The sequence below is a fragment of the Jatropha curcas genome, chromosome 2, assembly GCF_041381405.1.
Source record: "Jatropha curcas cultivar XTBG-Jc1 chromosome 2, XTBG_Jcur_1.0, whole genome shotgun sequence".
NCBI lineage: Eukaryota > Viridiplantae > Streptophyta > Magnoliopsida > Malpighiales > Euphorbiaceae > Jatropha > Jatropha curcas.
This window is the reverse complement of record NC_143152.1, coordinates 1,929,149-1,942,170: the sequence shown is the minus strand read 5'-3', so window position 1 is coordinate 1,942,170 and position 13,022 is coordinate 1,929,149.

Genomic DNA, 13,022 nt, shown 5'->3' with positions numbered 1-13,022 from the left:
AATTTAGAATTGCAATGAAATGAAATATATTATTATTATAAATACTCTTAGTCTCAAGACTTTTTAAGTAGCTCTTAGTGTTTTATCAAAACGCTACACGCTATTTTTTTTATAGTGTTCGGTAACATAACATTTGAATTAGCATGTAGAGATTAAGATAGCGTTTTATAAAAGTTAACTCACGAACATTTAGCTTTTAACGTGTTTTATGAAAAGTTATTCATATATTTAAAGGAGGTATAATCTTTTACCTCGAGTCATTAAGCATAAAAATTTTTTATTGTTTCATTGTTTCGATAAATATAGATCAAACTTGTTGATCAATCATTGTGTTATTTTATTAAATATACTCAGGTGGTCACAAATACCAAATTTTATTATCAGATTCTTTTTGCTAATTGTACTCAGGTGGTCAGCTATAGAAAATTACTTGCCTAAAAGAACCGACAATGAATAAAGAACTACTGGAACACACATCTCAAGAAAAGACAAGACAAAATGGGCATAGATCCAGTAACCCACAAGCCAAAAACCGACACCTTCGGCTCCACCATTGGCACCGGAAACTTTAAGACGGCTGCCAATCTAAGCCACATGGCTCAATGAGAGAGTGCTCGTTTAGAAGCTGAAGCCAGAATAGTGTTGGGATTTTAACTAATCCCGAGTGGATCGGAAAAATATCTAGTGGTAATTACTATTACCATATATACCTCCAATAATTACCGTAAATGCCAGATGAAAAATAAGAACACTGAGATTTACGTGGTTCACTCTTCAACTGTTATAGGCTACGTCCACGAGACAAAAACTCCGAATAATTCTTCTACTAAAAAATAGTAGGTATAAAAGAGATTACAAAAATAGTGGTACTGTAAATGTTTAACAAAAACACCCCAAAAATAATTTCCTCACTATTTTCTCTCTTTTCTAATTTTAGGAACCCTTTCCTAAAATTTTATACACTTTATGTATATTTCTATTCTATTTGTTTTTGTACATTGAAGAGGGATTCGTTACCTCTATTTATAGGAGAGGTAACGAGATAGGATTTGAGAGAGCCGTGCATTACCAATGCACGGCACTCCGTTTTGTCAAATGGCATTTACGGTAATTATTTAATTATTACCGTGGTTATTATTTCTGGTGGATTCGATCGTCAATATCCAATACAAAATTATTGGAAGTATATGTAGTAATATTAATTTTATTTTACTTTTACCACCAGGTATTTTTCCGCGGGCTCCACTCGGGATCAGTTAAAATCCCAACAACTGGTATCAGAGCTGATGCCTAACAACTGGTATCAGAGCCGAAGGTTTCGGCAAGTCCAGCCGGTCAGATAGCGGTATCGGATCTGTGGATATATTTTGAAAATAAATTTACCACGACGAAAAGAAAATTACGACGAGTCCATGGGTGTTGTTCGCTCGGAAAGACGTTGCAGAATCGAATTAGTGATGAATAGTAAAATACTACTGTTCACGTATACGATTTATGTTGGTGATGATATTCTGCGCAAGTCAAAATGGATAAGCAAAATGATCAGTCTAAATGGCGGGAATTACCATATATGGAGAAATGAGAGATCTCCTTATGGTAATCAAAATGCATTTACCCATGTTTAGTTGAACTAAACTGGAAGACAAGACTGATGAGGAATGAGCTTTCGAGCATGCGTCCAAATCTCGGTTGGCAGATTTGATGATAAAGGTTTCTGTAGCACCTTCAGAAATGGTCAGTTGGAGTTGATACACTCTGACGTATGTGGTCCCATGGAGGTAGAATCACTTGGAGGAAGTAGGTATTTTTTACCTTCATTGATAATTTCTCACGAAAAACATGGATATACTTGTTGCACACAAAAGACCAAGTATTCAAGCACTTTCAGCAATTCCATGCGATGGTGGAAAGGGAGACTGGAGTGGCATTGAAGTGTTTGCGCATGGATAATGGTAGTAAATATATCTTTAAGGAGTTTAGAGCGTATTGTAGTCAGCATGATATCAGGCATGAAAAGACAGTTCCTGGTACACCTCAACAGAACGGCATTGCTGAACGAATGAATCGCACCATTATTGAAAGAGTCAGATCCATGCTCAAAATGACCAACTTACCTAAGCCATTTTGGGGAGAAACTGTCAATACTGCTGTCTACCTAATCAACCGACTACCTTCAGCACCATTGGATTTTAATATCCTGGAGAAGGTCTGGACAGGTAGAAATATTTCATACTCTCACCTAAGGGTATTTGGCTGCAAGACATTTATGCATGTTCCGAATGAGCAGAGATCAAAGCTTGACGACAAGTCAGTTCCTTGCACTTTTGTTGGTTATGGAGACGAAGAGTTTGGCTACAGGTTGTGGGACCCAGTAAAAAAGAAAGTTGTCCGGAGCGGAGATGTAGTATTCCACTAGAATGAGATCGTGGTAGATACAACTTGTGAAGAATCCACAAGTGATGGTGTTATTGACATTACACCAGGAAGCATTCCTACAGATGATGCCCAACAAGTGGTATCAGAGCTGATGCCCAAAAACTGGTATCAGAGCTAATGCCTAACAATTAGTCCGTGAGGCCAAGCTCCCATCAAATCCTCTCCATAACTGTTGACGCGTGTTTTTTATGCCCCGCCTGATCCGATGAGGACACGAGGATAAATGAATTAATGGTATTTAGAAGTCTTTTCATCCAAGGATTTTTATAAAAAAATAAAAAAATAAAAAAATAAAAAAAAATTAATTAATTAATTAAAAAATTAAATTAAATTAATTAATTAAAATTAAAATTAATTAATTTAAAAAAAAAATAAAAAAATAAAAAAAAATAAAAAAATAAAAAAAGTAGCTGCGTGCTACAGTAGCCGTGTGCTACAGTTTGGTTTGCTACAGTGTACGTGTGCTACAGTGTTTACCTAGCTCTATAAATTTATCTCTTTCTCACAATTTTCACACAACAACACACACAATTTTCACAAGGCAAAAACTCTAAAAAATGCACTGTGTTGCACAATTTCTCTCAAAAAAATTCTTATGAATTGATTTGAAGAGAAATTGGTGTTAGATATTAATTTTAGGTGATTTAAATCATAAAAAGAAAAAAAAATCAAAAGATAAAAAATATATCAATCCTTGGAAAAAAGCTTCTGGAGATCTTGATCCATTTACAATCCTCAATCTGAGGATCAGGTAATTTTCTTAACATTTTTGTATTTTTTTTACATATTTTTGTGTTTTTACATATTCTTGTGATTTTAATATTTTAAGCTTCTTTAAATTATATTCTGTTCATATTTGGCCATTTTATGTGTTCTTAAATTACATTTGAACAAGAAATAATGTAAAAAAAAAATACTTAAGAATTGATTCTGGGCAAAAATCACGTAAATGTTCATCGATGAACAGTAACTGTTCATCAATATTCCCAGAAATAATCGATGAACAGTAACGTTTGTTCAATGAACAGTAACTTTTTTTAATTTTTCCAGAATTTAATCGATGTACAGTAACTGTTTGTTCATCAATGAACAGTGAATGTTCTTAAATTTTCCAGAAATTGATACTATTCACACACTATTCACGCACTATTCATTATTTTTTCCAGAATCGATCGATGAATAGTAACTGTTTGTTCATCGATGAACAGTACTATTCATCAATTTTGCCAGAAATAATAATAAAAATATATATAAATTTTGTACAAAAATAAAGTTTAATTTCTTCAATAAATTTGAGAATGTCCAATTATGAACAGTTTATAATTTAATTGAGTTTAAAATATTAAAATGTGATTATATATGTTTATTTGTGTGAATTTGATTATTTTTGATTGAATGCAAAAAAATCTAAAAATAAAAAAATAAAAATGTGATTTAGATATTAAATAACAATTATGTATGGTTTTATTTTTATTGGCTTATAGATTTAATTTTTCATTCGATTTATATATATTTTTGGATTCGGTTTGTGGCCCGCCTTGAACCATAAGGCAAGAGCGGGTCTTTTATTTATTTGATTTATTCTTCGGTTTGTGGCCCGCCTTTAACCATAAGGCAAGAGTGGGTTATTTATTTATTCCCTTTAATATTTTTGATTCGGTTTGTCGCCCGCCTTGAACCATAAGGCAAGAGCGGGTCTTTTTATTTATTTGGTTTGATTGCTTTGATTTAATTGCTTTAATTTGAATAATTGTTATGTGATTATTAGATTTGTTTGGGACGATTAAATAATTTTCTAAATAGGAACTCGGTCCGATTTATTTGGGTTGGGTTTAAGTAAATAAATAATTTGGCTTTTCTAACTAAAATAAATTAGAAATCATAGGTTAATAATAGAGGCCGGTTTTTCCGGGCGTCGGCTTCCAACGGGCCGGCGTACCCAATTCCCTTACCCAGAATCGCATTGGTGCGCCTGACCAGTCTTTTAAAAATAATTTGGCCTTAAAACAAAATTGGGTTTAAAATGAAGTCATTTTTGTAAAAATGGTCCCATTGCCTAAACAATGGGTGGCGACTCAAAATTGTTTATAAGACCGATTTATCGGCATCGCATTCAAAACAAAAACATTTTATTCAAAAACCACAAAAAGGGATGTTTTCGGGTCCTTCGGGGGGATTTTGGGCGAAAACAGATTGGCGACTTCACTGGGGAATACAACCACTGATCCCCGATTATTTTTAATAATTAGATGGTTGTGATTAGGAATTAACTCTAAAAACCTATGTTTTCTAAAAAAAATAAAATTGGTTAGAAAGCCGTTGGAAAATTATTTAATCGTCCGTATATGTTTAATTGCTTTCCTTTTCTTTCTAGGATTTTTGCATTCATACTGCATTTCTCTCTTCTCACCTCATTCTACCCATGCTACCCTTCGGTACTGGTGTTAAATTTGACGGTGGATCTAGCCTAAACTATACGATTTAGGTGCATCCATCCGAGAATTAACATTACTACCAACTGCAAGCCTAGTACCTTAAAAGGTGCGTCAAAAGGAGTAGGCCCAACAAAGCCCGAATCCTGTTTGCGGAACCTAGACTTTGTTAAGCCCAATAAGACTAAAGCCAATGCATATAGTTGAAAAAACCTTAGTTACTTCCCCTAAGGTGTACCCGATTCTATTTGCTATTGTTATGCCACATTCATTTCCGAGAGTTTATATCGTCAATCTCAAAACCCCCTGTTGGTTGTCGAGATTAGACCAAATCCTAGGAAACAGATGTCGGAATTTACACTAGTGGAATCCGTGTGTGGGAGAAATAAGGTTGGAAGGCATGCATTTCCCAACTCCCGTTCCCCTGTATGCTATCAATTGTACATATGTTGTGACATTCATGCATCATGTAACAATTTTCTTTTCAGCCATACATTAATAAGAGCTAAGCTAATGATTCGGTATGGACATCTGACCTTGGTATCGAGACTGGACCTCAAATTCGTTTTGAATAATATTATACAATAACTTATAGCGAATTAATACCCCAAAAGAAAAGGGAGATATAAGGGGGTTGTGATTCCTTTGTATCTTTACATTTCTCGTATTGTCTGAAAATAAGGGAGAGACTATAAAATTTGTAACAAAACAAAATGATATCCTGCTTGGGACTATGTGTTCCAAGGCAAAAAGTAAGGATATGAAGAAAAAAACCCCGCTTGAAAATTCTTTCATTCCAAGGCAAAAGTTAGGGACTTGAGAGAAAATAGTTGACCGTAAAATCCAAAAGGAATGGTTGACAACAGATAATGCCATAAATGTTTGAATACAAAATAAGTTATTATCATATTATTCACACCAAATTTTGGGTCCAGTCGTCGAAATCAAGATCTTATTTCCATACTGATCATTAGCACATTAGAATTGCATTTCTCACCCTGTGTGCTTTCATTTTCTCATGCATACATGCAGACATACTTTAACTCAGGTATTTTTATCTATCAGTCAGAATTGATCCTTCCCGGGAAATTGCTTCGAGAACTTGGCATCGGCGCCCTGGTCAACGTTTGGTCAGAGTATCCCCAATCCCCGAGCCTACTCCAGTCAATTATTCAAATCCAGATCTAGTAGAAATGGGTGACAACAATGAGACTGGGTTCTCTGAAGTCCAAATGAGAACTATTGCTCAGATTGTAGCCGCTGCTCTCGCCCAAGATAGGGCCCAAAATCAAACTCCTCCCGGTTCAAGCAGTCAACCAGTGGTTGAAGAAAGACAAATTCTAGAACCTGGGTCAGACAATCAGGCTACTGTAGGAAACACTGTCCCTATTGAAAATGATGTAATTAAGCAACTTGCAGAATTAAAAGACAAGGTTGAGAAAATGTCTGTAATAAAAGAAAAAGACCCGGTCACCAATTTTCATATAACTGAGTATGTTTTGCATCCAACTAGCTCCACTTCATTTAAAACATTCAAACATACTACATTTGAAGGAGACAACGATCCCCGTTCTCATCTATCTGAATTTCTCCGAGTCTCTCAGATGAACCGGTACAATGAGGAAGATGTTTTGCGAGCATTCCCGCAAACATTACATAAGGACTATCGGAGGTGGTATGACAATCTGGAAATGGAAGTACAAAGAAACTGGGTCAAATTACAGATTGCCTTTCTCAAGCACTTCAAGACAGATGAAAGTGAGGAGTTCGGCCTGCGTGACTTGGAAAGAGTGAGACAGGAGAAGGATGAAAGCTTCTCTAATTATTACAAAAGATGGAGGACAAAGTTGTTCATGGTCCAGACAAGGCCAAAGGATCAAGAGCTGATAAGGATTTTTAGTCGAAGCCTATTACCTTACTTCAAGGAAAGGATGCTGGCTCAACCTCTCACCGACTTTTCTCTGGTACAAAGGGCTGGATTGAATATTGAAGAGCTGTACAAGGAAGAGGAAAAGAAAAATCGGGGGTTTGGTAGTTATCGGTCCTCCCACAGTGGTCAGAATAGAAATGTTGGTAATGCTGCTACGAACCAGTCGGGAAGTAGCAATATAGTTGGAGTTGTTAGTGAGAAAGTGCGAAGGGAGTTCACCGATTTGGGCAGACCTCTAAGCACAGTCATGAGATCCTGCATCAGGAATGGCGTATTGTCTAAGCTACCAATTAATCCGTCTAAACCTATTCGGGGTAGGTTTATTGATCAAAACTGTGAATACCATCAGTGCAAAGGCCATTCTACTGATAATTGCTTCCAGCTCAGGGACGCTATACAAGATTTGATAGATAGTGGGAAGATCACTAAGCCTAATGAGCGTAATAAGCCGAGCACATGGGATAATCCTCTGCCACAGTATCAGTATAACTATCCACCTCATGGGTCCCCAACAGGTGGATCAATTAATGCAGTTGGAAGCAGTTTGCCTAAAGAGCTTATATTGGCAGAGGCAGGATTGGAAGAGAGGATGTGTGCTAAACATTCGGGATGACTGCAACGAAAGATGCAGAGGAAGCTGAGGAAGATGCTGAAAATGTCAAAGCGCACAAAGGTGAAAGAAAAAAAGCTGCTCCAAAGACCGAGGATGCTCCCGGTGCTGACGAAGTAGCTATATTGAACAAGCTCTTAACCCTGTTTTGTTTTTATTTTTTTGAATATTGCTTTGGGGACAATCTGGATGGATTTCATTTACTATTTTAATCAATGGGAGTGAATTTTGATTACTTGTTTTCTTACTTCTCCTGATTGTTATGTTCATGGCGTTGATTATACCACATGCATATTTGGCATAAATGTATTGCATCATTTTGCATTTAACCTAAGCACCACCGAAGATCTCAAAATAATCAAAATCGGATCAGAATTTAAGCTCAAAAAAGATCTCCAAGAATGTCTCGAGAAGAATCCAGAAGTCTTTGCCTGGAATTATGCTGATGCGCCAGAGATCAACAAGCCAATTGCAGAGCATTTCATCCCCATCGAGCCGAATATCAGGCTAGTAAAGTAGACGGGTCAGAACAAAGTGGCAAGATAAGATCAAGGCTAAGATTCCGAAGCAACTAAATGCAGGTTTCTTGAAGGTAGTGCACTGCCCTGAGTGGTTAGCAAACATAGCCTCTGTGCTTAAGAAGGATGGAAAATTAAGAGCCTATGTCGACTACAGAAGTTTAAACAAAGCCTCGCCTAAAGATAGCTTCCCTCTATAAATGTTCTGTTCGACAGTGCTGCAAGAATGGGATGTTATTCCATAAAAAAAAAAAAAAAAAAAAAAAAAAAAACAAAAAACAAAAAAACAAAAAAAAAAACAAAAACAAAAAAAAAACAAAAAAAAATAAAAAGAAAAGGGGAGCCGAAAGTGAGTCTTTCAAAAGTCTGTCTTATTCATTGAATGCCAAATAGGTGGCTAGATTTATGGAACAGAACATGTTCTGTTTTCTGTCGCTATAGTGCTCCTCATCACATAATTACAGGCAATGGCCTTCACTTCAAAGCAGGCGTCTTCCTGAAGGAAAATTCAGACCCAACTGGCATGGATTGTTCAGAATCCAGAAACTGTTGGACAAAGGTGCTACTGCATCGGATCGTTAATCAAGACCAAATGAAAAGGTTTTTATGTCTGAAATGATGGTTTCGATTAAAAAAAAAAAAAAAAAAAGGGCTAGGTTGAAAAATCGAAAGGGCGACCTAGGCAAGAGATGCACGCGCTAGGTTGAAAACCCGTAAAGGGCGACCTAGGCAAAAGTTAGAGTTAAAAAAAAAAAAGAATGAAAAAAATAAATAATAAATAAATAAAATTTTTGAGATTAACGCATGGTGCTTAGTTTAAATGTGAAATCTATGCCATGCATTTGTGACATACATGTTACTGGTTGCTCAATGTCATCAACTTGACTAAAAGGGGAATAGGCGAATGAGTAGTCAGAATAAATGATCGTTGTATTAAAGTAGTTTCTCTTTACTTCAGTATGATGTTGAAAGAAGTAAGAGCAATAAAGAGCTTGATCCTCAAATTCATCTTTCCTCTTGTTTCGGAGGCATGATTGTTGATTATAAGACCTCCCTCTCTACCTGTATGGTCAGCATTCGCTCATTTGCGCTGAAGATTTTCCACTATTGGTTTTGCCCGGGTATTGGATTCTCTCAGACAGCGATCAGGAGGACGAATACCATTTTCTCAGTGAATTTCCTTGGAAGGATCAATAAAGAAAAACCATCAATAAAAATTCTTAGCCTTTAAATAGGTTCATGCATACATAAAGAAGTTGCATATTTTATCTTCTTTTTTTTTGCGCGTTGCAGGTGATAAAAGGGTCATCCCTTCTTTTTCAAGAGTGTAAATCCTTTTTGTTTATGTGCTTTTGCTTAGCTCCTATTTCATTGTCTTTTATTAACTTTGGAATAAAATTGATGGGCATTTTGGCCCACATTAGCAAGGTAGACCACTCTTGTAAGTAGGCGGGATGCCTCTCTTTTTTGTCTCTTTGGCTTTGTTTCCTTTGTGCAGGAATAAAGTAAAATCCAAAAAAATCAATCGATTTGGAGTCGGTGTGCGACTCGTCACACATGGGGCAAAATCATCAAATCTACCAGATTACCCTCAGGTAAGTTTTCTCTCAACACCGCGTCAGGAAGAGTGTACCTGAAAATTTGCTAAAATTCCAAAAAAAAAAAAAAGAAAAGAAAAATAAAATTTTCGAGGTTTGCTTAAAAGATAATATTTTTGGTCTCGGGATGGAATTCCAGACTGGGGGCAAAAATAAAATCTTTTGTCCTGATGCAAAATTTCAAATTTCAGAGTTTACGATTATTAATGCATGGGGGCATGTGATGCTCCAACATTTAATAAAGGCAAGATCTGTTTGGACACAGAAATTGCTCTTTTCCTTTGAAAATGTTTTCAGGTTAACTGGTGATGGTTTCTCGAAGCCGTTGACGCTCCAACAGTTAACAAGGCAAAATCTATTTGTACATAGAAATTGTTCTTTTCAAAAAAAAAATATAAACATGATCAACATGCAGTTCTAAAAAAAAAAAAAAAAAAAAAAAAAAAAAAAAAAAAAAAACTCCAAGGCCGACTACACCGAGCTGAAGAGGTGAACAACCAAGCCGACTATGCTGTGCTTTGGTCTCTTTTCAAACTCTCTGAAGCCGACTACGCCGAGCGGAGGAAGTAAACAACCAAGCCGACTATGCTGTGCTTTGGTCTCTTTTCAAACTCTCTGAAGTCGACTACGCCGAGCTGAGGAAGTAAACAACCAAGCCGACTATGCTGTGCTTTAGTCTCTTTTCAAACTCTCTGAAGCCGACTATGCCGAGCGGAGGAAGTAAACAACCAAGCCGACTATGCCGTGCTTTGGTCTCTTTTCAAACTCTCTGAAGCCGACTACGCCGAGCTGAGGAAGTAAACAACCAAGCCGACTATGTTGTGCTTTGGTCTCTTTTCAAACTCTCTGAAGCCGACTACGCCGAGCGGAGGAAGTAAACAACCAAGCCGACTATGCCGTGCTTTGGTCTCTTTTCAAACTCTCTGAAGCCGACTACGCCGAGCTGAGGAAGTAAACAACCAAGCCGACTATGCCGTGCTTTGGCTCCTTTTTCCAAACCCTCTAAATCCGACTAGACCGCGCTTCGGAGGTAACTTCAAGGCCAATCAGACCGTGCTTTGGAGATGATCACAAAATCCTTCGAGCCAATCAGACCGCGCTTCGGAGGTAACTTCAAGGCCAATCAGACCGTGCTTTGGAGATGATCACAAAATCCTTCGAGCCAATCAGACCGCGCTTCGGAGGTAACTTCAAGGCCAATCAGACCGCGCTTTGGAGATGAATCAAAATCCTTCGAGCCAATCAGACCGCGCTTCGGAGGTGACTTCAAAGCCAATCAGACCGTGCTTTGGAGATGAATCAAAATCCTTCGAGCAAACCAGACCGCGTTTCGGAGGTAACTTCAAGGCCAATCAGACCGTGCTTAGGAGATGATCAAAATCCTTCGAGCCAATCAGACCGAGCTTCGGAGGTAACTTCAAGGCCAATCAGACCGAGCTTTGAAGTTGATCGCAGATCTAAAGGGAGCCTACAGAGCCGATCAGACTGAGCTTTAGACGTGACCAGATGAACAAAATCAATTCAAATCAAAATCCTTCAAGGCCAATCAGACCGAGCTGCGAAGGTATCTTCAAAACCAATCAGACCGAGTTTTGGAGATTGTTACCGATCTAAAGGGAGCCTATAGAGCCGATCAGACTGAGCTTTAGACGCGACCAGATGATCAAAATCAATTCAAATCAAAATCCTTCAAGGCCAATCAGACCGAGCTGCGAAGGTATCTTCAAAACCAATCAGACCGAGTTTTGGAGATCATCACCAATCTGACTGGAGCCAACAAAGCCGATCAGACCGAGCTGAGAAGGTGACCAGATAATCAAATCAAATCAAATCAAAAAAATCCTTCGAGCCAATCAGACCGAGCTTCGGAGGTATCTTCAAAACCAATCAGACCGAGTTTTGGAGATCATCACCAATCTGACTGGAGCAAACAAAGCCGATCAGACCGAGCTTTGGACGTGACCAGATGATCAAATCAAATCAAAAATCCTTCGAGCCAATCAGACCGAGCTTCGGAGGTATCTTCAAACCAATCAGACCGAGTTTTGGAGATCATCACCAATCTGACTGGAGCCAACAAAGCCGATCCGACTGAGCTTTGGATGCAACCAGACGATCAAATCGACATGACCAAAATCCTTCGAGCCAATCGGACCGAGCTTCGAAGGTGTCTTCAAAGCCAACCAAACCGAGCTTTGAAGATGATTACCAGAATGAAGGCGCGTCAGTGGACCACTTCAACATTAATTGTTTATACAATTAATGATAAAGTGTGGGGGCAAACTGTTGACGCGTGTTTTTTATGCCCCGCCTGATCCGATGAGGACACGAGGATAAATGAATTAATGGTATTTAGAAGTCTTTTCATCCAAGGATTTTTATAAAAAAATAAATAAATAAAAAAAAATTAATTAATTAATTAAAAAATTAAATTAAATTAATTAATTAAAATTAAAATTAATTAATTTAAAAAAAAATAAAAAAATAAAAAAAAAATAAAAAAATAAAAAAAGTAGCTGCGTGCTACAGTAGCCGTGTGCTACAGTTTGGTTTGCTACAGTGTACGTGTGCTACAGTGTTTACCTAGCTCTATAAATTTATCTCTTTCTCACAATTTTCACACAACAACACACACAATTTTCACAAGGCAAAAACTCTAAAAAATGCACTGTGTTGCACAATTTCTCTCAAAAAAATTCTTATGAATTGATTTGAAGAGAAATTGGTGTTAGATATTAATTTTAGGTGATTTAAATCATAAAAAGAAAAAAAAATCAAAAGATAAAAAATATATCAATCCTTGGAAAAAAGCTTCTGGAGATCTTGATCCATTTACAATCCTCAATCTGAGGATCAGGTAATTTTCTTAACATTTTTGTATTTTTTTTACATATTTTTGTGTTTTTACATATTCTTGTGATTTTAATATTTTAAGCTTCTTTAAATTATATTCTGTTCATATTTGGCCATTTTATGTGTTCTTAAATTACATTTGAACAAGAAATAATGTAAAAAAAAAATACTTAAGAATTGATTCTGGGCAAAAATCACGTAAATGTTCATCGATGAACAGTAACTGTTCATCAATATTCCCAGAAATAATCGATGAACAGTAACGTTTGTTCAATGAACAGTAACTTTTTTTAATTTTTCCAGAATTTAATCGATGTACAGTAACTGTTTGTTCATCAATGAACAGTGAATGTTCTTAAATTTTCCAGAAATTGATACTATTCACACACTATTCACGCACTATTCATTATTTTTTCCAGAATCGATCGATGAATAGTAACTGTTTGTTCATCGATGAACAGTACTATTCATCAATTTTGCCAGAAATAATAAAAAAAATATATATAAATTTTGTACAAAAATAAAGTTTAATTTCTTCAATAAATTTGAGAATGTCCAATTATGAACAGTTTATAATTTAATTGAGTTTAAAATATTAAAATGTGATTATATATGTTTATTTGTGTGAATTTGATTATTTTTGAT